We start from the raw sequence: 27,868 nt of genomic DNA on the forward strand, positions 1-27,868 counted from the left end.
AATTACCGAATCAAACGATTAATTAAATAACGATTTCATAGATCTTCAGGAACGAATGTTTCCGCGTCCGTTCAGTTGGCTGGAGGTGAGCTGGCTCCGGTCCAACTTACCTTTAGAGGCTGAAACTGTCTTTGGTTTCCTTTGTAGCAAACATTTAAATCACTATTTTTTAAGACGGTGCAGACTTTCTCCTAAAAATTATGTTCCTATAACTAAATTGCATTCTCAATTATTCATGCAGATTACTTTATCTTTGATGTATCACAAATATGTTTTTAATGAAGGCCGCAGCAAGTGACGTAATACAACGAGCGACATGCAGAGCAGGCGACCCATAGTCAACCAGGTCTCACGAGAAAGCGCATAAAGACCCCGAAATTACAAGGACACTCTGAGTGTCGTGCATTTTAGCCTTTTCGCGTGTCTTCGCCATGCAAATGTCCAGAGTTAGGTTCGGGCAAGAAAACCACTTAGTTAGGGTAAGGAAAAACATCATGGTTGGGCTTAAAATAAATGAAGTAAAACACGTACGGAAACAACGTAACACAACTATGGAAAACATGTGACAAACGTCACTCATGTAATTTACAAAACAGCGGTCAACAACGATCTTGAACACCGGTTTCCTTGTTAAAAGTCCTGTGTTTTTTGGACCCATCCACCTCCACAAGGGGTCTTTCTCACTTTTTATACTAATGTCAATAACTCTTACCGTAGCATTTATACCGGATGTCTTTACATTGCTGTCAGTACAGGAAACATGGCGTACAAATTAAATCAAAAAGGGCGTACTTCACGCTAAACGCCTTGCATATTATCGTGGCATTTATATGCCTTTTCGTGCAATCGGGCTGGACATTGAGTATATTGAGCGACCGATAATTAAAGTTATGTGTTATAATAACGACCATAACAAGCTTCTTTTTTTTATTAAACCTAACCGAGTAGTTTTGTTGCATTTTTTGTTTTTGTAACCGTAATCAGGGAGGAAATACGTTTCCCTCGAAATGTAACTGAGTATGCAGTTTAGTTGTACGGGAACGTAATTTTATAGGACACAGGTTTGTGCAGAATATTTAGCGTCCCCCTAAAGATTAGATTATGGATTAAATACTTTATAAGCCATCTGGTTTTAACAAAAGTTCACTGAATGAACTCAGAACTTTTGGCAAGGCAGCTTTCACACAGCAGTCATGTTCTCTGTAGTGGATTACACAACATCAGCAATCTATTGTAATTTTCACTTTTTCCCCTTACTATTCCTCCCGTTTACTTTCTTCCCCTCCCTTATTTTTTCATCCTCCTCCTCCTCCTCCTCCTCCTCCTCCTCTTCTCCATCACTGTGTTTCCTTCCTTCCTTGTTCTCCAGATGATGAACGACTGGTTGTTCCACTCATCCATCTACTGGGCAGCCTCATCTATCTATCCACTGCCTACTGCCCACACACACACACACACATACACACAGACACACACACTTATACAACAAAGGGACACACAAACATGTACACTGAAACACACAACAGCATTAACCCTTACATCCCCCCCTTCCATACATACAGACACACACACACACAGAAAAAGATGAAATGTAATTTGAATGGGCTCGGCCATGTGCGTGAACACACACACACACCCACACACACACACACACCCTCCCTCTGGGTGTGTCAGTACAGCTTCTGATTAAAGAGCCTCTATAGAAAATCAATACCTCCTTCATTGCAGCCTCACCTCTCTCTCTATCTCTCTCTCTCTCTTTATCCACCTCCATTCCGTTCTCTCCATCCAGGCCTCCCTCCAGCTCTCCACCTCCCTCCATCTCACCCATGTGCTTTACTGTAAAAGCAGCACAGCGTCTCACATGATGTAAACTCATAATGAATCATAATGAATAAACTGTGACACTCAGCAGAACACAGTCGTATAAACTACATGGTCAGTTCAGTTGTGCAGTTCAACTGATTTAATACTAAGAGTGAAGAGACAACATGTCTAGAGAACTCATAATTCCGACACAGGTGAGGAACATGAAGCTCCCACACCGACTCCTCAGCATTATTCTTAAAAGGTGAAAATACAGCCTGGACTCAGTACCACGGCGTCAAATACCAACGCATGGACAGTGACCCATGGCGTCCTGATACCGACGCACAAGGCACCCCTTTAGCGTCTGCATGAGATGCACCAGACTTTCAACTAACTCCAATGTAAACCCACCCATGTCTAACCTTCAGCTATCAAGCTCCTCTTCTGTGGAACCAGCTCCCAGTTTCAGTCCGGGAGGCAGACACCCTCTCCACATTTAAGAAAAGGCTTAAGACTTTACTCTTTGATAACGCTTATAGTTAGGGCTGGCCCAAGGCTGGCTCAGGCTGCCTTGAACCAGCCCCTAGTTATGCTGCTATAGGCCTAGACTGCCGAAGGACATCCTATGACACACTGAGCTCCTCTCTCCTTCTCCTTCTGTATATATTCATGTCCCATTCATGCAAGTTATTAACTTGATTTCTTCCCCGGAGTTCGTTTGTTCTCTCGCTCTCTTTCTCTCTACCCGCTAAACGGGAGTTTTCCTGGCCACAGTGCATTACCATAACTATGCAATGCTCATGGGGTCTCTAAAGTACCTTCTAGACATGCTCTATATAAAAAGCATCTCGAGATAACTTCTGTTATGATTTGACGCTATATAAAAATAAATCGAATTGAAGTGAATTGAATGTCATTATTAGACGCAGAGCAACTGACGTAGTATTTAGAGCGAGAAGTCCTCTACTGGTGGAAAGGAGGGGTGATGGATGGGTCAAACAAACACAGGACTTTTACTCAGGGAACCTGCGTTTGTGTCCTCTGTGAAACCAAAATGTGACGTGTCACGTGACGCTACGTCTCTGAGACACATGACGTTATGTCCGTAACTTACTTTGCGTTATAAACGTACTTATTTCAAGCCAAACCATGATTGTTAGCACTCTCGATATCGTCTCGTATCGAGGCCAGCTTCCCACTACCTGCTGGAAGAATGTGGAGAACTTGTACAATCACGTACAAGTACAAAAACTCTCACCTTCACCGTGACCTGACCAGGATGACATCACCGACACTGTAACGCTGCCTTTTATCTGAACTGTACACATCATACAATCATGCAACACCCTGAAGTATTTTAGATTTATTGACTCTAAACAGCTCCTCCCAATTCTTGGTTTTATTAAATAAGTCTCATGTTAAATGATTTTTTTACATTTTAATTTGAAGAAACTGATATGGAGTTTGGCGCTATAGTTTTCCCTCTGCCTTGCTTTCTGTTTCAATGTCTCCTCTCCACAGCTGTGCATTATGGGATCAACACTCAGAAGAGGAAATGCTAAGAAGTAAGACATCAACATACACATTGGATGTAGGTTTGAGTCTGGGGGCGTGTTTCATTTATCCTCCAGAGTAGATTAATGTCTGAGCTGTTCAAATCTGTCCGCCTGCTAAAATAACAAGCACTCCTAAACACCGTGCATCAATAGTAATAATGTGCACAAAGTAATATTTTTTGCATGTTTCTCACCATATTTAAAGAATAAAATGTGTTTTTAGCTGGTGGGAACGTGGCTGGAAACTGACATCCAGCAGCTTTTTTAACTAGAGAGCAAAATAAGCTCCGGCAGAAGAGACCTGTTGTCGTTGTTATGTTTTTTCTACAGCTGACGCTGAAGGTTCACATTTATTTTATTGGTGTATTTAATCAGACACGGACCGATAAGCTTTGCAGCTGTCTTACAAATCTCCCATCAACCAGCTGTTTCTGATGTGTGTAATTTCAAAGAACAGTAGTTCTCATTTTATAACGTGGTTGTGTTGCTCTGGCTTCAACAGAAGCTCACCGGTCTTTCCTCTCATGCACATAAAGGAAACTCAACATCAAGAAAAGCTTCCTGAGGTTAGACACAAATAACCGATAGTGGTTAATCCTCTGACCAGGTTGTTGGTTTAAAACTAAAAGTAATCAGAAACAGGGATGTGCTGATCTGACTTTTTCTTCCCTGACACCTAAACCTTTTTTTTTTTTGTCTTTTATCAGTTTAAAATCTGTATACCTCAGTAGGAACTTTTAAACATGAGGTAACATGAGGATATACCTCAACATATTCTCAGTTCGTATGATATCTGATTAAAAACGTATTCCTCCTTTTTCATTCGTTCTCCTACGAATGTCCAGCAACACTTGTCAATGTCCGCTCGTTACATGCATACAGTCTTTTCAAAATAAACGTAGGCAACAAAACTACTTAGTTGGGTTTAGGAAAAGATGGTGGTTTGGCTTAAAATAACTCCAGAAGTGGTGTTAGTTAAGTACATAACTTATGTCACAAATAAATCAACTTCTGGTTTCACACGGGACACAAACATCGGTCTCGTGGGCGAATGTTCGCTATTTCTTGACCCAAACATCCACCCCGACCTCCTCCCATACGCTGCGTTTGCTGCTCTTTATATTTCCTGGTTCACAACTATGTGACCTACACACAAATTGATTTGGTGGTATATATACAAATTGCAAATTTTCGTAGATATAGCCACGAGCAGCGTACGAGACCAGCCTGTATAGCTACACATCACTGCTTAACTATAAGAGGACACATAAACCAAAACTAGAATTTTATTGTCAAATACCGGCACTTGGTCATTGTCCCTACGCTTCAAACTATGACGCCCTAAAGGTTCCCCTCTAGCATCATTTTTTGGACGCGTCAGGGACGGCATGTCAAGTTTCTGCTCGTTACGTGCAGTGTCTTTTAAAAAAAAACTTCAAAGTAGGTGTAATTACTTTTTAGGTTTTCCTATGGAACAAAAAACTGCATGGTGGCGTTAGTAAAGTCCATAAGTTATGTAACAAAACTACGGTAAACTCTGACTCAACTCTTATTGTCTTTCTAGATGTATGCTCTTGATAAATGCTGTTGAAAAACAGTGCCATGCCATTGATCCGACAACCCAATAGTCCGAAAAATGCACCACTGGACCGAAAGCCCGTTATCCCGAAAAAAAAACAGGGCCAGCAGTCATGCATTTATTTACAATTCATTGTCCTCTGTCCGATGACATCATTCTACATAATAAGTAGCCATGTGCTTCTGTTTGTCTGAGAACCAATGAAAGATTGAGTGTGAACAATGGACAGATGGAGAAAGATAAATCTGCTTTTGAGTAGATTCATTTCATTCTAATTGTTATTATCAATGTCTGTTGAAATGATAGTTAACCTAGTTTGTTAACTTGTTTCACATAATAATGATCTGAGGACAAATGATGGGATTTATTGCATTTTATTTGTTTAGGATATTATTATTCATTTACTTCCTGTGTTTATCTCCAGCACATCAGAGTGAATTGTAAATAAATAGCATGACTGCCGGCCCTGTCCGTGGTGCTGAATCGGCAGGGGTGTAACACCAAACAAAATTTCAGGCAATTTTACTGTTGCAGACACATTTCCAATTTCTGAATAAAGTTTCACCTCTGTTGGTAGAACATGGCTACTTATTATGAAGAATGGGCTGTTCCCGGTGTAACTGCTGTCCTGTTAGGATATTTAATCTAACAATCCTTCTTGGTTGGCATCATGTAGCGTTCCATGCAGCAGTGATATTAGTGAGGGTTATACTCAATAATACTCTGTAATATCCTTAATATTACTTTAGGTCCTCTGGCTATGGACGTTTTGAAAACCCTTCCCTCAGATCCCTTCACATCAGTCAGTCAGAAAGGCAGATCTCAGTCAGATATACAGCTGCTAGAAAACGTTTTTTTTTCTATCCTGGCAGGTTGTGTCGGAGTAAAAAAAACACCGTCACCGTTGCACGCCCGGTAACGCTTCTCCCCTTTTGTAAAATATTTTTTCCCCCCGGAGCATCGTGGGACCTTTTACGTGGTCGTTGCCCGGGTGCTTGAGCTCTGGTAAGCCTGTGCATTAAGACGGCGATGAGGAGAGAGTGTGTTTTTTCGGAAAACGGGACTTCGGTACAACGGGTGTTTGTTTTTGGAATAACGGGCTGTCGGTGTAACGGGTTTTCGGTCCAGTGGTGCATTTTTCGGACTATTGGGTTGTCGGAACAATGAGCAGTCCCCAAAAAACAACAACATGCATACTCTTTCTTTGTTTCTCTTTGTCTTTTACAGCACCAGTCTTACAGCTACACACACACACACTAGACTCCAAACAGCCTGTACAGTAGCATGGACCTGTTGCAGCAACATAGAGCAACACTTGAATACTAATGAAGGACTTATGAGGCTCTGATTGTAACACCTGTTCAATCAAACTCAATTTACACACACACACACACACACACACACACTAAACCTATGTGCATATAGTCATGTATGCCACACGGGGATTACCTTGGATTTACTCAGACTCAACCAAATACCCTCTTAAAAACACACGCTCTAATGCTTACATCATCTTAATTGAACCTGCAATCACACTGAAGTTGAACCTATACAAAGACTCTGTGCTTTGTCTCTTTCACCCACACACGCACACGCACACGCACACACACGCACACGCACACGCACACACACAGATCAGTGTCGGTCTAAGTGAATTATCATCGGCAGCCGATCCCCTCTCATCCCTCCTAACCAATTCATTTGCAGTCGACTCCAATCAAACCACGACTGAGATGGACGTGCGAGGCGACGCTCATCAGCTGCTTCATATTCACATCAGCAGAGCGCAGCTCTCATCTCATTCTGAGTGATTTCTAACTTTAGCTCCTTTTTCATCTGGACTGGTCAGGCCTGAGGGGGAGAGGAGGAGTTCAGACGTAAACAGTTTGTAGCTGATGATGAGAAGAAACAAAGGTTACAATATTGTAACCCTAGCGCTTTAATCACATGCGGAGCCCTCTACTGGACTCTATGGGTGATGCCGTGGCCATAATGAACACATCAGCTGAGCATGGCGGCTACGTGATTCACGCGTCGGGTGTTCACACCAGCTGCGTTTCAACTGCGTGTCAGCTGCATTTCTGCTGCGTGTCTGCTGCTGTCAGCCCTTTCTTTCTACATAGAGTTTACCTTTCATGATGGCCATTTCATTTCATTGTAAATGTCATTTATATTTATTTTAGACAGAGAAAGGTTAAGAAACGTGTGGTAATTTGTAAATAATAGTAATAATCCACAATTAAAACCCTGTGCTATATTCATTCATGGATTTCTGCAAATCACTGCATGTTCCACAACACTTTCCTGCAAGTATTTCAGAATAAAACCCTCGTGTTAACAAATGAATTCTGTCCACAGAAAAAAAACACTTTAGGGCTTTTATTTTGCAATGAAAGCAGGAAGTTTTGATTTAAAAATAAATCTTTACTTTTTTTCATTTCCGTAACATATTCTACTGATGTCTAGACATCGAAACTGTAGTAATGTTGTTGATATGATGTCAATATACAGTCAACAGATCACTTTCGCTGTCTGTTGTTGCTGTGAACCGCGCAGCTCGCGTCAAAAATTTGCGAGACCTCGAATCTGACACGCAGCTGACACGCAGCCGAGCCGCGTGTGGCAGTGTGGCTGCTCTAACACGTTGTTAACACAGATGCCGAAATAAAAAACAACAGGTAACGTAGCCGCCACGCATTCCTGATGACCCTGGTGTGGCCGAGGCTTGATACTCTCCTCCAATCACACGCACGCATTCGCCCACTGGGATTTACATAAACGTAGCCGGTCAATCAGGACATGCTTTCCGAATACGTGCGCTACCACAGTATATACAGCCCAGTCACACAACAGTTCGTGAAATAGTCACAAAATTTGTGTTGATCCGTGTACATAGACGGGAATTTCACATTTTTCGTGATGATCAGCACAAAAATCACTTCCTATGTAATCCACGTAATTGTCAACCGGGAAGTATAGAGAGCGTTGAACGCTGTGTCTGGAGGAGGTCGGGGTGGATGGGTCGGTCAAAAAGGACTTTCGCCTAGGAGACCGTGTGAAACCAGAGGTCAACGTTGATTCATTTGTCATGTAACTTCCGTACTTAATGGTGCCTTCAGATGTGGTGGTGTTTACCGGGTTCACCAGAAGAGTCCATATGAACGGCAAGCATATTGTGTACATGACTTCCCATGTTGTAAACACGAGCTCACGAGTTTCATTTGAAGGCACCATTTGTTACAGCACTTCCGGAATTATTTTGACCCAAACCACAATCTTTTCTTAAACCTAACTAAGTCGTTTTTAATAATATCTGCCTCTTAATCTCTGACTGTGTCTGTCTGCTGTCTGGTGCTGGCCAGGTAGTTTACAGTGGGTTTATCAGAGCCTGTTTGCTGAAAACAGCTGCCTGCTGCTGCTGGATATGAGGCTGATGAAAGTGATAAGGCTGACAGTAAATGGACCATTAAACAAAAACTATGGAGCTAAAAGAGGCTCAGTGGAGCTGCAGAGTTGGAGATAATAATTGTGGGTGAGAGAACTACCCTCCAAGTTGAAACCCTGAGTCGTAAATTGAACCTGCACCACTGCAGTTGAGTGTTTCTCTGCTGTTTATTATGACCATCAACCATCCGTGACACAGCACAGCCACTGACTGTTGCACCGATAGATCATTTCTGATTAACGGAGCTCACCGACAGCAGCACAAACTACAAAGCAAAGTTTCATCAGAACTAGAGACTGTTTCCTACGCTGTACTGTCGACCCGGTCTCACGGGAAGAAGTACAAATACCATGGCATTCCTCGTGTCAGGAGTACGCATTTTCAGCAAATTGGACTGTTGTCAGGCTATTAAATAGGCATTATCAGTCGCTATACGCCTCATAGATGTGGGTCATTAGGGGCCTACTACACCCCCTAGTAGGTTGTATCATCTATTCACATGGTAGATCACAGAAATAAGATATAAAAGAACAAGACAGCAACCTCTAGTGACCGTATTAATTATGACAGGAGCAGGTGCGGAAGTCAGTCACTGTAGTACAGACAGTGTCAAACTCCTTAAGGGGTGGAGGACGGGGACGATCCCGTGTGAAACCAAAAACGTGTAGTTGTCTTAGTGTTCTTAGTTATTTTAGGCCAAAACTTTATGTTTTTCCCTAAACTTAACTTTCTAAATAAGTTCTAGTTTTGTTGCCTAAACCTGAAGAAATTGTAGTTTTGTTGTCTAAACCTAAAGACGTTGTAGTTTTGTAAACTAAATCCAAAGAAGTTGTAGTTTTATTGTCTAAACCTAAAGAAGTTATAGTTTTTTTTCCCTTAACATAAAAAAGTGAAGTTTTTGTTTTGTTGCCTAAACCTAAAGAAGCCTTTTTTTTGTGTTCATTACGTAAAGTTTCATGCAGTTTTACATGTTAGAACGTGTTGCTTTTAAGTTTCACTTTCACTTTCACTTTTAAAACGTAGTAGGTGTAGGAGGCCCTTGATGACCTATATTTATGGAGCTTATTTTGACTGATAAAGCCTATTTAATGTCCTGATGACAGTCTAATCGGGTGGCATTTTAGCATTTTCGTGTCATTTGTATGCCACGCAAACGTCCGCAATTAGGTTTAGGCAAGAAAACCACTGAGTTAGGGTAAGGGAAAACGTCAAAGTGGGGCTTAAAATAAGTATGTAAACTAAGTAAAACACAGACGGAAAAACGACATAAAACACCTTCACAAACGTCATAAAAAAAACACCTGACAATTGTCACAATCGTTACAAAACACCGGTCAACACGGGTCTCCTGATTAAAAGTTCAGTGTTTGTTGGACCCGTCTATGTCCCCCACCCGCCCACCATGAGTCGTCTTTCTCAGTTTTTGTACTACATCATTAACTCTTACCGTAGTATTTATACCCTGATGCGTTTACATTGCAGTCAGTACAGGATACATGGCGCACACATTACACGCGGAAATCAAGAACGGCTTGTTGCACACTAAACACCTTTAGATGCCATTATCGTGGCATTTAAACACCTTTTTGTGCGAACAGGCTGGCACTGCAGTTTCAGAATGACAAGCTGAATCCACATCAGCAGTAGTAAAAAAAAAAAAAAAAACATCTCATTCATACAATCTATATACTTAGACCACAGCAGGTGATGATGGGAGCAGACTGCTTCGCTCCAAGGCACTGCAGTAAGGAGCTCTTCTATTAGTTAAATTACTCTGTGAGAATTGCTTAATAAATAATTCACTAACTTGTTAAAACTAAGCTCATAAAAAAGGTTGTTTCTTTATTCATATTTTCATGGTTAACAGTTTTATTGGAGTTAACTTTAATTTAACTATAGCAAGTTTTAACTTAATGAAAGAATAATAATATCAATATAAAAAGTGACTTCTAAAAAAGGGCATTTTTAACTAAAACTCCAATAAAACTGGTACTATGAGAATGATGTAAGAATAAGAATAGGACTGATGAAATAATATCTCAGTTATTGAATTATTTCATAACTTATTGCTTCATTTAAAAGTGAAAACTATGTATAACAAACACACACAGCTGCACTCCACACACTCCGTGCAACACACTACTTGGCAGGCGTTATTAAACAGTGTTGTTTGCATATTGCACATACTGCAGCTTCTTTGTCATCAGTCTCCCCCCACCCCCACCCCAACCTCAGCACCAAACTGAGGCTGGATTTTGCGCTAATTAGACCCAAACAAACAAATAAGAAACAGATGATAACGGAGCTGACAGGGTGGCTGATGGGAGCTCACGGCCCGATGACGGCTCGTATTTTAAGAAATTCTTTTTATAGACTTCTTAGCGTGCAGATGAGATTTTATGCAAACCGTGTCACAGACTAAAAGATGAAGGGAACGTCACACAGAAAACACAAAAAACATGCACACACATATAATAACACACCTTTTTAACCTTTATTTAATCAGAGGAAAAATACTCGTGCTTCTTGCTTTATTTAGAGCTATAACAAGCACATGCACACCAACCCAATGATAATATACGTAACTGTAATGGTGGAACTGCCTAGCTGTAATACTCTCATTATAATGAATTGTAAAGTGCCCCCACTGTAATTTTCCATTTCAAAGTTTTGTCAAATGATATCCTCAACATAAAAAAACTGTTTTGGTAGAGCAGAGGGTTGCTAAGACTACATTACCCATGAGCCACAGCTGTAGTTGCCATGGAGAAGCCAGAGGCGACACGTGTCACTTTCCGCTCCTTACGTGCAGTCTTTTCAAAATAAACTTCCGTCTTCACAGGAAACAACTTCATTGAGTTTAGGCAATAAAACTACCTAGTTAAGGCCTTTACACACCAAGTCCGTATTTTTCGTCCAAAATTGTCGGACGCTTTAAAAATAAATACGACCTAAAGTTGACCTCATGAAAAAGTTACTCCTCCTTTTTCGTTCCTACAAACGTCCAGCAACACGTGTCAATTTCAACTCGTTACATGCATACAGCCTTTTCAAATATAAACTTCACAGGAAACAACTTCCTTAGGTTTAGGCAACAAAACTACTTAGTTAGCTTTAGAAAAAGATCGTGCTATTGGGTTATAATAACTCTGGAAGTGGCGTTACTTAAGTATTTGACAAATAAATCAAAGTTGACTTCTGGTTTCCAACGGGACACGAACGGTGGTCTCCTGGGCGAAAGTCTGGTGTTTTTTGACCCACCCCGACCTCCTCCCTACGCAGCGTTCACCGCTCTTTATACTTCCTGGTTCAGGATTAACTGGAGTTACACACAATGCCTCTATGGTGAACGGAGAACGCAAAAACTTTCAAAATTCTTTAAGATTTAAAGTAAATTAATACCAAAACATACGTTAACAAACTCTCACACCCTCTCATAGGCTACTCTATCAAAAAGTACGCCAAATATACTTAGACTTTCCTGTATACTTGTCAGTAGAAGTACACAAGTATAATTTTGTTTAGTATATCTCTGATAAGTACATCAAAAGTAAACTCTCTTATTTTAAGTATACTTATAGCAGACTTGAATAAACTTATTTTTGGTGAGGGCAAAAACTGACATCCATAGAAAAGTTGGTCTCATTTTGTACCGGAGCATCTGCAGATTAATTCCATACCCGCTGTGTTACGATCCACTAAAGTTAGGCACGGTACGAGATGAATGATGTTATCTTCGCCGCCATCTTGACTGTAAGGGGAGCTGTGAGGGTCAATTCAACAAGTCGGATTCAACTCTTTGTTTGGGACAGAAGAAGGAGCGCTCTACTGAGTTCACTTTTCTAGTGTAGTTTTAATGATGCTTTTAGGAAATGGGGCCCAAAGCCAGTGGTCTACAGGGTGTAGTGTGGTCTGGTTTCCTGTTATCTGAAGCGGTGGTTCTGAACCTTTTTAAAGTCGTGACCTCCCAGTGTTGTTAAGTTTGAAAGGCTAGCACGTAGGCGTTGTCCAATGTGCTCCAGGCACTGTGGATTTTTGATGCGTTCCGTGACTTTTTCTCTCCCCCTGACCCGCTGGAAATCCTCTGTCAGAAACTCATGTACACACACAGACACACTTTGACTCTCACACTCACTGAAATCTATTCTGAGGCAAATTATATCACTGGTACAGACGATGTAATGTAAAAGAAAACTCCCCAGTCTAAAATATGTTATTTTATCTTAAATATGTTGTTTTATTTTTGTCTCCAGGTGACCCCTGGAAATGATCTCGTGACCCCCTTGGGGGTCTTGACTAGGGATGTGATGGTGAGGAAAAATTCCCACCGGTCAATAAACTCGTGACAACACCGGTGCTACCAATTACACCAGACATTTTACAAGAAAAGATGACGGTCAATATCTGTAGAGCGCTGACTTTGATCTTTAGCGTCGGGTGGCGGTGTGTCTGGCCTCTCCGGCACAGCTTTCACTGCGACCGCTCCGTCTTCCTCACGGCTATTACCTCATTAACATTATGGTTCCCTTATAGCATTGGGTTTCAATCTGAAATACTGCCAAAGAAGCGTGTTTTTCTTTGCTTTTTGCTTCAACACTAAGTCCTCCGCCATCTCTCGGTCTGTCAACTCTCTCTTCATCCTGTGTGTGAAATCTGACTCCTGTTGCTCTGAGCTGAGACTATGTACGGAGCAGACACTTTCACTTTCAGTTCGTAGCATCTGTCGTCCAACTATCTGTTGATAACACGCCGCTGACACGCCAGAATGAACTAAATGGGTTTTATTTCTGTAAAAAAAAAAAGGGAAACGACGGTGGAGGCGGTGGGTACGTAATATAATCGGTGTGTGCCCGACCACCGTGTAACACCGGTAACGCCGACTACCGCAACAAGCCTAATCCTGAGGCAAATTATATTACTGGTACAGGCGATGTAATGTAAAAAAAAAAAGTGTAAAATATGTTATTTTATCGTTAATATGTTGTTTTATTTTTGTATCCACAACCATCTGGTGCCCCCAGGAATTATCTTGCGACCCCCTTTGGGGTATTGACCCCACAGGTTGAGAACCACAGATCTAAAGGGTCAGTTAACCCACATTACAGAACAACCATTCTCCACGTACTGCTAATCATATGCATGCAGATGGTTTCAGTTTGATTTCCTGCCACTGATTTCTTGGCCTATACCCCAATATAGCGGAGGTGTAAGAAATTCTGTGTGGTGCATAATCATTTGAGGAACTCAAAACTTTCTTTCCGTGTCCTTTTTTTCCCCCCTAAGATTATTAACCACCGAGAACTTCTTTAACTGTCAGAGTCTGTCTCCATATTGGCTACCTGTTCCTGCCTCTGTCCCTTTCTCTTTATCTCTCCCTCTCCACCTTTCTGATTGTCTGTGTTTCCCTCCGTCTTTCTCCCCGCAGGAAGCAGGAAAAAGAAAACACTCTGATAGTGGGATATAACCGCTCGGGCTCCTGCCAGCGGCTGCAGACTGGCATTTCAGCTGATTGGCACTGCAGGCGGTAAACACTGCAGCAAATACAGGATGTTAATGGGAACCACAGCCCGGGGATACGCTCACATACTGGACTCTGTGTGTGGCTCTGATTGGTGACTACTTTTTTTTTTAATGTGGGCCAAGACTTCCATTTTCCATGCAGGCATTTGATAATCATTAGTGTCAGTGTGTGTTTGTGCATTTTGTATCTACATTACCCCAGGCTATAAATGTACATCTGCTGACACACACATGTTCTCTGCATGTGTCTGTTTGATTAATTCCTAAATCAATCTCTGCGCTTTCTGTCAAACTCAATTATCAGTCGATTCATCGTGTACAGAAGCCTTGTGGCCTCAGGGGTGCAGGTTTGAATCCCGTGAGGAGAAAGTTAAAGAGAAACCTCCGTTACCTTCTGACCACTTTTCTCTCACACACGTTAATCCAGCGGTGGAAAGTAACAAAGTACATTTACTAGAATCCTGTACTTCAGTGCAATTTGGAGCACCTATATGAGTATTTATATTTCATGCTACTTTATACTTCCACACCACAACGCATTTTGTTTTACTGCACTACATTTGTTTGACAGCTGAAGTTACTGATCATCTTGCAGATTCAGATTTTTACCAGAGACTGAATATAAGAAGTGGACGTAGTCAGTTTGAAGTTGGTTTGTGGACTGCAGCTTTGAAGCCTCGAGTTTGTCATTTTGGCTGTCGCCATCTTGGTTTTTTTGCAACCAGAAGTGACACGAGAGGGTGGAGTACAACCGAACTCTGAATAAGACATTTTCAGGCGACCAAAAGAGTTAGAATTAACTCTGATGAAGTGAAAACACACAGTGAAGGAGTTAAAGTTGCAAGACAAAAAAAACAGACAACTCCCAGACCAAACAACGCCGTGGCAGTGACCTGTCAATCACAAGGTAGCCCCGCCCTAAAGCATCCCCTGCTTTATGGTCTATTTAACTCTGAATGGGACCATAATTTACTAAATGAACATCATGCTGTAATGAAGAAGACTTGAAACTAGCGATTGAGACCATAAACTCATGTTTACAATGTTTACTGAGGTAATAAATCAAGTGAGAAGTAGGCTCATTTTCTCATAGACTCTATACAATCAGAGGAGTCACCTCCTGCTGGCTGTTAGAGAGAATGCAGCTTTAAAGCACTTCAGTGTTGGCTTCACTTTTGAGAACCGGAGGTTGCCGCCTGGATATTACATAGAAAACATATTAATAAATATGATAAATTCTAATGGATGAAAAAAACAACAACAACAACAACATACGAGTCACATTAGCGTTTGATTGTGGTCGTGGTTACTGGTAGAAGACGTGATGCGAACTGCGGTGTGATTTTTTGAATGCCCATTCTTCACTCGGTCATTTGTTTCCTTAATCTGTCTGACATCTTTACTTCCTTCCTTCCTTCATTCATTGATGGTTTTAGTTCACGTTTTGACCTTCAGGATTCTTCTTGCAGTCACACACAGCCAGGACAGAGCGGACGGAGCCCTGGGGTGAAGGATGTTGAATGCTCAGTCAAGTAAGAAACAAGGGTGAGACACACTTTAATACCTCTCTCCACCACTTCCTCTCTCTTTGTCTTTTTCTTTTTTGTCCCAAAACACCACAGTCTCTCCTTTTTTTCATTATTCCTCTTTCCGACCTTCCATCTTTCTCTATCTCCCTGTCTATCTATTTGTCTCTCTCGAATTCAGATCATCTTAATTTGAAGGACAGAACAAAATGCAAAGCTACCGAACACACCAACTATAATCTCTGCAGGAACACAAACAAATCTAATTTGAATATTATAGATTCTGAATTGTGTACGAGAGCAATTCACATCTGCCCTGTGCATTCAGTTAGTATGGAAATACCTTTGACCTGTTCTCTCTGATTTGGATATTAATCCCTCAACCAGGCGAGGCTGTAGCTTTTTTTTTTTTTTACCATATCTTTGATAGGCTGCTGATATTTCGGTCATATTTATGTTAATTAAAGGTTAGATGTGTTTCCTGTTCCCGTGTTTCCTTGATTTATTAATCAATCACATGCAGAAAACACATGTGCACATGACACATTTGGAAGTTAATGAATGATAAACTCATCTCTGTCGGAGAAGAATGAAATCCTGAACACTAAATGTATCTGCTTATTGATGAGGTCATTGATTCAAACAGGAAACCAATATGGCGGCTCGTTTGGAAACGTTATTCTCTTATTTCACAAAAATAGTTCACCGAAATGTGTTTCTGAAAACATTTTATGCCAGAAATAATCCATGCAGTTGATGAATCTGTCTTTGTTTTATATCGACAACGGTTAGTTTAAAAGATTCTTGGGAGTTTTCCGGAGGCGGCGAGTCGCGACGGACGCCTGTGATCTGCATAAAGTAGACTAGACCTCAACTTTATGCAAACTAGGAGCAGGGGCGACGTGACGATCCGTTTCTCGAATCGCGCTGCCACGCTACCAGAATGCATTGCATGGCATCTTACATAGACAATGAAGAGGAAGCGTGGAAGTACTTTGAAGCGTAGGGCCAATGTGGGCCTCCAAGTCAACGTTAAAAAAAAACAGTCATGGCGCAACTCACTAGCCAACCTCCTTCACCCCTTAGCTTTCAAATCGGTGGTGTTCCACTCAAATTAGTTCACCAGTTCACCTATCTTGGCTCCACACTCTCCTCAGACTGCTCCCTTGACACTGAAATAAACAGTCGCATCAACAAAGCCTCATCAGCCTTCAGGCGACACCTTAGAAGAGTATTCAAAAACAAAAACCTAAAGATCAGTACCAAGGTTGCTGTTTACAACGCGGTATGTGCCTCCACTCTGCTCTACGGGGCAGAAACATGGACCATGGACATTGACATTGACATGGACATTGTCGATGCCGACAAAAAATCCTATCACAAGCTTGGAGGCCTTCCATATTCGATGCCGACAAAAAATCCTAGGCCTCTCTTATGAAGATCGGGTGCCTTACACAGAGGTCCTTTCCGTGACCAACTCCATCTGCATGGAAGCATCAATGGCAAAAAAACATCTCCGCTGGATAGGGCATTCTATCTGCATGCCCAACCACCGCCTGCTCCGCCAAGCCCTCTATGGGCAACTCAGCGATGCAAAACGGGCTGCTGGTGGACAAAAGAGGCGCTAAAAGGACTACACTAAAGACCTCCTCAAGCGCTGCAACATAAACTCCACCCATCTAGAACATTTAGCACTCGATAGGTCAGCCTGACAGGTCACCTGTGCCAGAGCGGCCGAACAAATACATCACATCACCCAACAGAGGAGGACCGAAAGGTGTGCCCAACGACACCAGCGGGCAGCCGGTGTTACCCCAACATCTGGGCTCCGTTGCCCCATCTGCGGGCGAGTGTGTGTGGCTCCCACATCGGCCTCCACAGCCACATGAAGTGGCACCAGCACCAACGGCACTGAACCCCCCCGCCCCCAACCCCCAACCCCCTGGAGCAACCGTCATCATCGGACACGATGGACAGCTAAGAGAGTGCACATCATGGGATGTGAAGTGGACCATTAACACTCTGCAAACTAGCTGACAACGGAACAAATATGTCATCATCAAATATGAGTCCAGCCTTAACGACACCGAACCTTAATAATGTCACCAACTTTAGCCTCATGCACACCAGCTCTGATTGGCTCAGTTGTTTTTCCAACAGATGAAACAGCCATTCACGAGAGTAACACACACACTCACACACATGCACACACACACACACACACAGGATGTGTTCAAACAGGATTAGCTATTTCCAGTCCCGCAGCCTTGCTTAAATAAAGGCCTGACTAAATACTTTAATGAGGCAATTGGATGCAAAGTCATGACACTCTTCCTGCACACACACACACACACACACACGGGCTTATGCATGTATATTTGCATAAACAAATATTTATAAATCCATTTTATGTGCCAAAATTTTAATTTATGTACAGTAAATACATACAGTAGCTGTATATACACACACATACACACACACACACGCACACACTGAAGTGTCTTTTAAAGGAGATAAGAAGACAAAGTGAGTAGGGCAGGAGGGAGAGGAGGAGAGAAGGAAAGAGAAGAATAAAAGAGGAGTGAGGACAGAAGATAACAGAGGAGGAGGGATGGATTAAAAAGAGGTGAAGAGGAAAATAAAAGAGGCGAGGAGGAGGAGGAGAGAAAACCAGAGCAGAAAGGGAAGAAGGAAAGGAATGAAAAGAGAGAGGCAGAGATGACTGAGGCGGGGGCATTTACTAATGCGGAGAATAACTGCAATGTGGTTAACGTTAGCATTCTTGCTAGTAGGAACGCTCATATCGGGCCATTGAAGGGTGTCCATACAACCAGCCTGATCAGAGCCACAGTGACACCCAAACAACAAGAGAAGACGGACTCCTGACCTACGTATAGTCAACGAAGTCACCACACAAGAACATCCTAACAACCAAACAAAGCTACAGTATGCAGGATGTATTTCAGTTGCATTGACTCAGTGTGTGGGGAAATGAAGAATCACTTTGGGGAGTGTAATTGTGAGCTGATGGAGCCACTCGGCTCTCTGGATCCTGAGCAACCTAACTCCAGTGTAACTGTTTACATTGTTTGCACTGGTGCGCCTAACTTTTTTCATTTAGGCTCACCAGCGCATAATTTAGGTGCACTCAATTTTTCACCGAACTTTTTGGCGCTGCAATAATACATTTTAAGTATACCAATACCAGTGAAATTCCACGATTCTCTTTATCAAACAGGTCATAATTCCCTCTCTAATATCTATTCTATATTACTGTGAAAACATCTCCTTCAATCAACTGGATTTATTCAAGTTTCTCACCAAAAGCTATATATTTTACCAGATTAAATTTGAACACATCACGATAACGATAGCATTTACCTTCTCCCAATACTCATATTCACTGAACACAGCCTGAATCATAAAATCATGTAAATCAATGGCACCTCCCGTGCACACACACACACACACACACACACACACTTTTTGCCCTCCCAACTTGTGAAATTAATCTGGCGTCTCTGATCAGGATTAGGCATTTTACCGAGGACGGGCGGGGAGACGGTGGACTGGGGCGTTCAAGGCCGGGAGCTAGGTGTAACGGGCACCGTAGCATTTTTCTGTACGTAAGAACAATCAATAGCTCTCTTCATTTTGAATTATTTTTTAATGGTTGTGACATTGCTCGAGGAAGAGTAGCCTAATGGGCACGGTTTTAAAACCACACAGATAGATCTGTCAGGCGCACCGGTGCGACCTATGAAAATATTTAGTCGCACACAACAGATTTTTGGTCGCATATGCAACCAGAATGGTGTCACTCTGGAGCCCTGTCAACGTTCTTGGATGTCACCAAGGTGAAACTGTTACTTGACCACCAACACAGACATTGTGGATTCAGAACACGCGGTGGTCTGCCTGTTCCTAAGCATGCAGATGAAGGAAAAATCTCCAACTGACGGGGGGGGAAATGGACAATAGAAATATCAGCAGTCTAAACTCTGCTGTGTGTCAATAAATCCGTGTCGCTCTCCGGGGTGCTGAAGTAGCAAACGGATTTGTAATTGAGACTTTTGCTCAACCAAAAGAGTCGTTCATGGGGCGGTTCGATAGTCACGGTTGAACGAAACGAACCGGGTGAAAAACATTGCCTACTGGTTACAGAAGATTAACCACTTATTTCTGCATCATCTAGATGCCATTTCCAGACTTTAAGGTTTACAAGTTTGTCATTTATAAAATCCAACGTTCAGTGTCAAAACCTGCTGTCCTGGTAACAAAGTCATGTTTTCTGTTGATTGTTTCCTGGAGGAGAGATTTATTTCAGTGGGTGTTTGACAGGAGATGTTGTTATGCAGCGCTGATATGAAAACATTACACCCAGGAGCAATGACATCAGAAGAAATCCTTTTCTTCAGGTTAGTTGTTTTCCTGTTCTGACTGTGAGACATCCAGCGACAACATCCTCTCTGGTTTCTACACAAAGGTACAGCAGCATCTCCATAATACTGTCAGCAGTAAAGTGTGTGTGTGTGTGTGTGTGTGTGTATTACAGGCCTTTGAAGCAGTATGCAGTAGTTAACATAATGGTGTTTATATTTACAGGCTTGCAGCATAAGCGTATTATAATGTCCGCAATAAGGATTAAACTACAGCCAGACTTTATTGGAGGAAACCTTTGACACTATGTGTGTGTGTGTGTGTGTGTGTGTGTGTGTGTGTTTGTGATAAACGGTGGCAATTTCTTCAACACATCATAAACAAGACATATTTATCTCTTTACCTGTGTTACACACACACACACACACACACACTGCTTACACCCAGCACTGTCTGTATGTAAAAAACAAATCATGGATTGGATGACAAATAGGAAACTGTGCGCTGAGGTGCACAATCTGCCTAGAAGAGTAGAGAGAAAGGAATAAAAGTATATAGCAACGTGCTAATGTTAACATCTTATTTGTCACCCGATTTGACTTTTATTTATTATATAGGTGTTATCAGTCACTATAAGCACCATATATATGGGTCAGTAGAGGCCTACTACATCTACTACATTGTAAAAGTGAAAGTGAAACCTAAAAGCAACACGTTCTAATATGTAAAACTGAAAAATTTTGAACACAAACAAAAAGACAAAAAACAAAACTACAACTTCTTTAGGTTTAGGCAACAAAACTACAACTTCTTTAGGTTTAGACAACAAAACTAAAACTTCTTTAGGTTTAGGCAACAAAACCCACTTAGTTAAGTTTAGTGTCAAACATCGTTTTTCGGGTTAAAATAACTACAAACACAAATATATATTTATATTTATTTATGTATATATAATATAAACACACACTAACACTGTATATTTCCCCACATGGACTGCAGAGAGAAAACAAATGATGTACAGCACACACACACACACACACACACTAAGAGGCAACAATAAAACCACCTACCTCCACCTAAGGGCCTTTATGCACACACACACAGTCATCTACACACACTCCACACCACTTCTCACTGACAAACTCCATATCCACACAAACACACACACATTTGGGTCTCTCCATCATTGTGTCACTGTATGAAGCACAAACCCACACATACAGAAAACACACATATGTTGCTTTCTTAGTCATTCTATTGAACACACATGTATCACTCACACGCACACACACAGCGCCAACAGGAACAATATAGAGGTGTCAGGATGATTGACCATCCCATAATGCTCTATGGTATGAGCTGCTGTGTCCCACAATGCACTGCAGCAAATCTTTGAACCACCACAGTTTTCTGGAAATGTCATCAAGCTCCGTTCCCAAACACCAAACAGCCATCTGTGTTAAACCAATGTATCCTCATACAACGATTCATATAATATCTTACCAAAAAGTAATTTTTCCTTTTTCGTTCATTTTCCTACGGATGTCCAGCAACACGTTTCAGTTTCTGTTCATTACGTGCATACGGTCTTTTCAAAATAAACTTCCATTTTCACAGGAAACAGCTTTTTACGTTTAGGCAAGAAATCTACTTAGTTAGGTTCAAGGAGGGTGAAATGAGGAAATGTCACGTGTCATCATTGCGTCATATTCTTGGGGTACAACACCGGCGCAGTCTGCACTCACTGAATATACCAAGATGGAGACGGCCAAAAAACAATATGGCGATGGCTTAAAATCAAGAGATTGTGATTGCGATTAATATTTGATTAATTGTGCAGCCCTAATAGCTATAGACTAGCTTGTATAATACACATCATTAACTGGAGGTCAGTGTCTTCTCTGGTCACCTGTCAATTACGCGCTACATACAGCAAGAAAACATTTTTCTAAAGATTGGAGAAAAATAGCAAATTTTCAAATTTATTTCAATCAGATCCTCAGGAAATGTCCTTAATAAATAACATTTTATCATGTGTTTTTAACCTGATTAATAGTTCAGTTAACATGTTTCATCTGACAAACATAAATGACTCCATGTCATCAGTAGAGGAGTGTTGGCAATGGGTGCCACACACATGAAGATTATTTTAAGTTCACGGACACTGGTTATATGTGTCGTAAAGCTGTGATTGGATGGTTAAATCCAAGGCAAAATGGTTGCCGTGGTGACATAAGGTCATGGTTTGCTGTGCATTCTGTTGACAGAGTGATGGACAGGTCTGAGGAGAGGCTAGAAGAAGAAGAAAGTGAGTAATTCTCCTCAACCTGTCTGATTCTTTAAGTAGCTGATTGTTGTAATAACAAGGTGACGCTCTCCTAGCAGGAGTTTCCATCTGGAAAAAGTGACCAAAAATAGCAGATTATTGATGTTTGAAGGATTATTTACTGAGAGTAAAAGAAGCATTAAGGGCTTGAGTGGTGATGCTTAAGGTGGAAGTAAAATTGTCTCAGCTCATCGATCACTCATCATGTGTAGGGACTTTGAACTTTCGCACATAATGTATCACTAAGTGTCCTTAAGTTCAAAGTATACGGCCACACTAGCAGCCACAAAACGACTTTGTCCTGGGGAAAGCCCAAACTGTAAAAAGCCTAGGATGTAATCTTTTGAGGGAACTATACCACATTTCAAATGCAAGTAAACGTCATACTGATTAATAATATAGTGGATTATTATTTTAAGCTACCTGTGATTTTTATAGAAGGTTTCTTTTAGAGTAGGCGAGGGCGAATTGCCAGAGAACACTACAAGCATCTTCAGTAGTTCAGTGAGAGCAACAACAAACTTTTAAATAAAATAAAACCATATTCTTCCTCACCAACAGTACATCGCTAACTGAATGATTCAACATTTTACAGAGAGGACGAGGAAGAAAGCGAAAAGTACCCTGGCAAATAGCTCCCATCCTCTCCTCAGCCAGTTCACGTGAAAAAAAAAAACGCGTTGCATGCAATTTGTGCTGTTATAATTGCACAACTTCGTTCAGTGGCATTACTAACAGATGGCTCAATGAGTTTGCATATATAACGTATTCCTTCAGCTGAGAATCTGTATCGCTCATAGAGAATATCATCAGGGAGAGCAAACAGGTCCATTTGGTCTCTAAACACTTTCTCCCTCCACAGAGAACCTCATACACTTCCATCACCGGGGTCCACGAGATTTTGCAAGAATGGTGACACTATTTCCAAAAGATCTGATCAGTGAAAGATGTTTTTTATAACTGATTTTATAGCCGAACTCTGAAAATAAATTGCTCTTCTGGAGCAGGTTAGATGTGCAGCAGCATCATTGCGATCTAGCCAGGTGAACATAGAAAACTCGGACTTAAGGCTCAACATACCTCGCTACCTATGGAGGATGGAACCTGCCAAAATAAAAAATAAATGTCTTGATAAATAAATAAATGTCATTAAATATAGCAAAAATAACATTAAAAACAAATGTAGCCATTAATTAATAATAGAATGTGACAAATTGTTATTTCTGTTTTAATTTGCTTTTTTATTTATTTATTAGTTCCCTTATTTATTTACTCTTCTGTTAATTTTCCCTTTTATGTATTTATTTATTTACTTTAATTACATTTTAAATGTATTTATTGTCTATATGTATTGCATTTATTTGTTTATTAATTTAGCATTAATTTTTTGTATTTATGTATTTTTGCAGTTTTTACTTATTTTATAATATTATATATATATACACATATATATATATAGTACGTACATAAAAATGTATTAAAAAATAAAGAAATAAAAGTATACATTTTATAAAAATAAATACATAAATAAATAAAAGGGAAAATTAAACAGAAGAGTAAATAAATAAGGGGATTAATACAAAGATGAATAAATAAAGAAGCAAATTAAAACAGAAATATAAATGTATGTCACATTTTATCAATTAATTAAGGGCCACATTTATTTTTAATATTATTTTTGCTACATTTAATGACATATTTATTTATTTATTGCGTCATTTATTAATTTATGTTTAATTTTGGCTGGTTGCGTCCTCCATAGCTAACCCACTAATCTCGCTTCTTGGTACGCCCCTCAAGCAGGACGTGATGCCTTAAAACCTTCTGAAAGTTAGTGAACATCACAGACAGTAAATGAGGAGGATCTGACACTGGATGTTTCCTTCCTGTTTGCCTCCACAGTTTGTATTGTGTTGTATATCCACTGTTTACTCCTGTTGTTTCTGATTCAGCTATTGTCCTTTTATATTAAACATTTAAAGCCTTGTCTTCTATTCTTTCACAAACCGTTTTTCTTGTTGCCACCTGCCAACACTGCCAGCATCTCACTGCAGAAAGCCTGTGGTTTGTGGTCACAATTAATCCCAACAACCCGGTTTACTTCACCAAGACAACAACAACAACAACAACAACAACAACAACCACCACCAAAACAAACCGGATTCATTCAAGCGAGGAAGAGTAACGCTCTGGAAACAGGGCAAAGGAGGAGAGTGTGCCCGTATGTGTGTGTGTGTGTTGCTACAGAGCGCACCGAAGCGAGGCAGTGTCAAGTCAAGTGAATCACACACACACTTAATTCATTTCCACAGATAAACAAAGAAACACATGATAAAACGGTGCTTGTATTCTGCTGCAGTGACGGGGTCAGGCCACATCATCTCACACTGTCAAAACTGTCACAGTGTAAACGGATAGTAGTTTTCATTTCTGTATCACTTTGACCGAAGTTAAAGGGTCAATTCACCCAAAACACACACACACACACACACACACACACACACACACACACACACGCACACACACGCACACACACACACACACACACACATCCCCAAAATTTATTTTATTCTTACACTTACTGTTATCTTTATACTCAGATTGTTTTGTTTTGGTGTGAGTGAGACAGGGAAAACTGCGTCATTATGAATAAAGCCTCATCTACACTGGGAACGTCAAGAGCGAGTGGCGGCTGCGTTACCTGTTCATTTTATTTCGGCGTCCGTGTTAACAGGTTAGAGCTGCGTCTCACGCACGGCTGCATCTCTTCTAGAGATTCGAGGTTTTGCCTATTTCTGATGTGAGCCGCGCGGTTCAAAGCAGCAACAGATAGTGAAAGGGATGTATTGACTGTATATTGACATCATATCAGCTACATTGCTACAGTTTCAATGTCTATATCTGTAGAAAATGTTACAGAGATGAAAAAAAGTAAAGACTTATTTTTAAATAAACACTTCCTGCTTTCATTTCAAAATATAATCCCTTTCTATGGACAGAATACCTTCATTTGTTAACACAAGGCTTTTATTCTGAAATATGTGGCGGAAAATGTCATAGAACATGCAGTGATTTGGAGAGCTCCGGAATGAATAAAGTACGGGGTTTTAATTGTGGATTATTACTATTATTTACAAATTACCCAACGTTTCTTAACCTTTCCCTGGCTAAAATAAATATAAATGACATTTATAATGAAATGGAATGGCCATTATGAAAGGCAAACTCTATGTAGAAAGAAAGGGCTGACAGCAGCAACAGAATCACAGCAGACACGCAGCTGAAACGCAGCCAACGCGCAACGCAACCTAAGTCGGATGATTTGAGCATATTTTGTTATGCTAAATGCAGTACCTGTGAGGGTTTCTGGACAATATTTGTAATTGTTTTGTGTAAATTGATTTCCAATAATATATATATACATACATTTGCATAAAGCAGCATATTTGCCCACTCACATGTTGATAAGAGTATTAAATACTTGACAAATCTCCCTTTAAGGTACATTTTGAACAGATAAAAAAGTGTGATTAATAATTAATTTAATCATTTGACAGCCCTACTAAATACACAACTTCCATGTCATACAACTGACTCCTCATAGCGTCAAAGCATTGTGGAGACTTGCATATTTTCTTATTTTTTATCTGTGAATATAAATGGACACATACATACAGTACATACAGTAGGAGAGGTTTGTGAAGCTTCTTTGATAGATTTTGTTGAGAAACTGGGTCTCCTATTGGAATCTATTGTAACTGCTGTGAATCCAAGTCAGCTACAGCTGCTGTCTTCCAGGAAAGCTAGAAATTTTTCAGAGACGCCTTTCAAGACTCCAGGGAGTTAGTGTTTGATACTCAAATCATACCCATGCCCATCTTGCCATTAAACCTCCACCAACCGTATTTCCCTAATTCATGTCAGTTGTTATTTACTGACATTCATTTACAAATTTTGCTGTCGTTCTTTGTATGTTTCCATTTCCATCCACTGGTTTTCTTCCACACAGTAGAGTGGGGTTTTGTTCTCCCTGCAGTGCAGTCTGACTAGTTTCTACTTTTCTAGGTGTATTTAATAATTCATTTTCTTATTTCTGCCTGGTGTAAATGGACTCCGCTGAGAACTGGCTATGAACTAATGTCTCAAACACAACTAGGAACCAAAGGTCCCATTTTCCACTGCCAATGCCCACACCGCTGCAGTATTAAACTTTCAGAATGAGGCTTATTACTTATTTAACCAAGGACAGTTTCTATTTAACCAAGAAAAGTTTGTTAAACATGGGGTCTGTGTGGCCAGAACAACTCTGATTCACACGCACGCCTGGAGCTAACAGTTCCCAGTACAACGCCAGTCTGTTTGGCTGGTAGCAGCTCCACTAGAGCATCTCAGTTCAGTTTTTAGTTTTAATTCCTAATATTTTAAGATTGCTTCATGATCACACTTGACTGATAAATCAGCCAAGCAGCATAAAATGGCATAATTAATTTTTTATAATTAATTTTCTATTTTGACATTCATATTCAGTAAATCACAGAACAAACGCTCCCTCAGTGCACACACAAGTTTCAGATTTTCCCTCCACAAACGTGTTGACCAACAACACAATAACTTGGTGGGTTAATAGCAATGCAGCTTAGTGATAAATCAACAGTTTTGAAAAGACAAATGACTGAGTGAACCTCCGATCATCCTCCAGCCGGGTACACTGATGGGTTCATCAACAAAAGCAGTAACTACTGTTTTATATCTAAAGTGCATCAGCAATGCTGAGACGTAAACAGGCTGTTTATAGACGATTTTATAGCCAAACTCTGAAAATAAACTGCTCTTCTGGAACAGGTTAGACATGCAGCAGCATCATGGCGATCCAGCCAGGTTAACAAAGAAACTCTGACTTTAGGCTCAACATACCTCGCTATCTATGGAGGATGGAACATGCCAAAATAAAAAATAAATGAATGAATAAATAAATGACTAGATAAATAAATAAATGTCATTAAATATAGCAAAAAAAACATTCAAAATAAATAAAATAAAATAAATTAATTAATAAATAAAATGTGACATAAATTGTTATTTCTGTTATTTGTTTTTATAATGTATTTATTTATCTTTGTATCAGTTCCCTTATGTATTTACTCTTCTGTTAATTTTCCCTTTTATTTATTTATTTACTTTTATTAAATTGTAGATGTATTTATAGTGTATATGTATTGCATTTATTTTTTATTAATTTTGCATGTATTTCTTTTTATTTCTGTATTTTTGCAGTTTTTACTTATTTTATAATATTTTATATATATATATATATAAATACGTACATAAATTAATTAAAAAAAATAAAGAAATACATTTGTAAATTTTATAAAAAATAAAAACATAAATAAATAAAAGGGAAAATTAAACAGAAGAGTAAATAAATAAGGGAATTAATACAAAGATCAATAAATAAAGAAGCAAATTAAAATAGAAATATAACTAACCCTATTCATGTCACATTTTATCAATTAATTAATGGCTACATTTATTTTTAATATTATTATTGCTACATTTAATGACATATTTATTTATTGACTGAGTCATTTATTCATTAATTTTTTTTATTTTGGCAGGTTGTGTCCTCCATAGCAAACCCACTAATCTTGCTTCGTGGTACACCCTTCAAGCAGGACATCATGCTACAAAACCTTCTGAAGGTTAGTGAACAACACAGAGTTTGTATTG

At 40.1% G+C, this 27,868-nt stretch overlaps 1 protein-coding gene across 7 annotated transcripts in view; it reads right to left on the minus strand.

Moving 5' to 3' along the window:
* raly (RALY heterogeneous nuclear ribonucleoprotein) overlaps positions 1–27,868 on the minus strand; it is a 174,317-nt gene that overhangs the window by 100,139 nt on the left and 46,310 nt on the right. The window lies entirely within an intron of this gene.

The sequence above is a fragment of the Sebastes umbrosus genome, chromosome 1, assembly GCF_015220745.1.
Source record: "Sebastes umbrosus isolate fSebUmb1 chromosome 1, fSebUmb1.pri, whole genome shotgun sequence".
NCBI lineage: Eukaryota > Metazoa > Chordata > Actinopteri > Perciformes > Sebastidae > Sebastes > Sebastes umbrosus.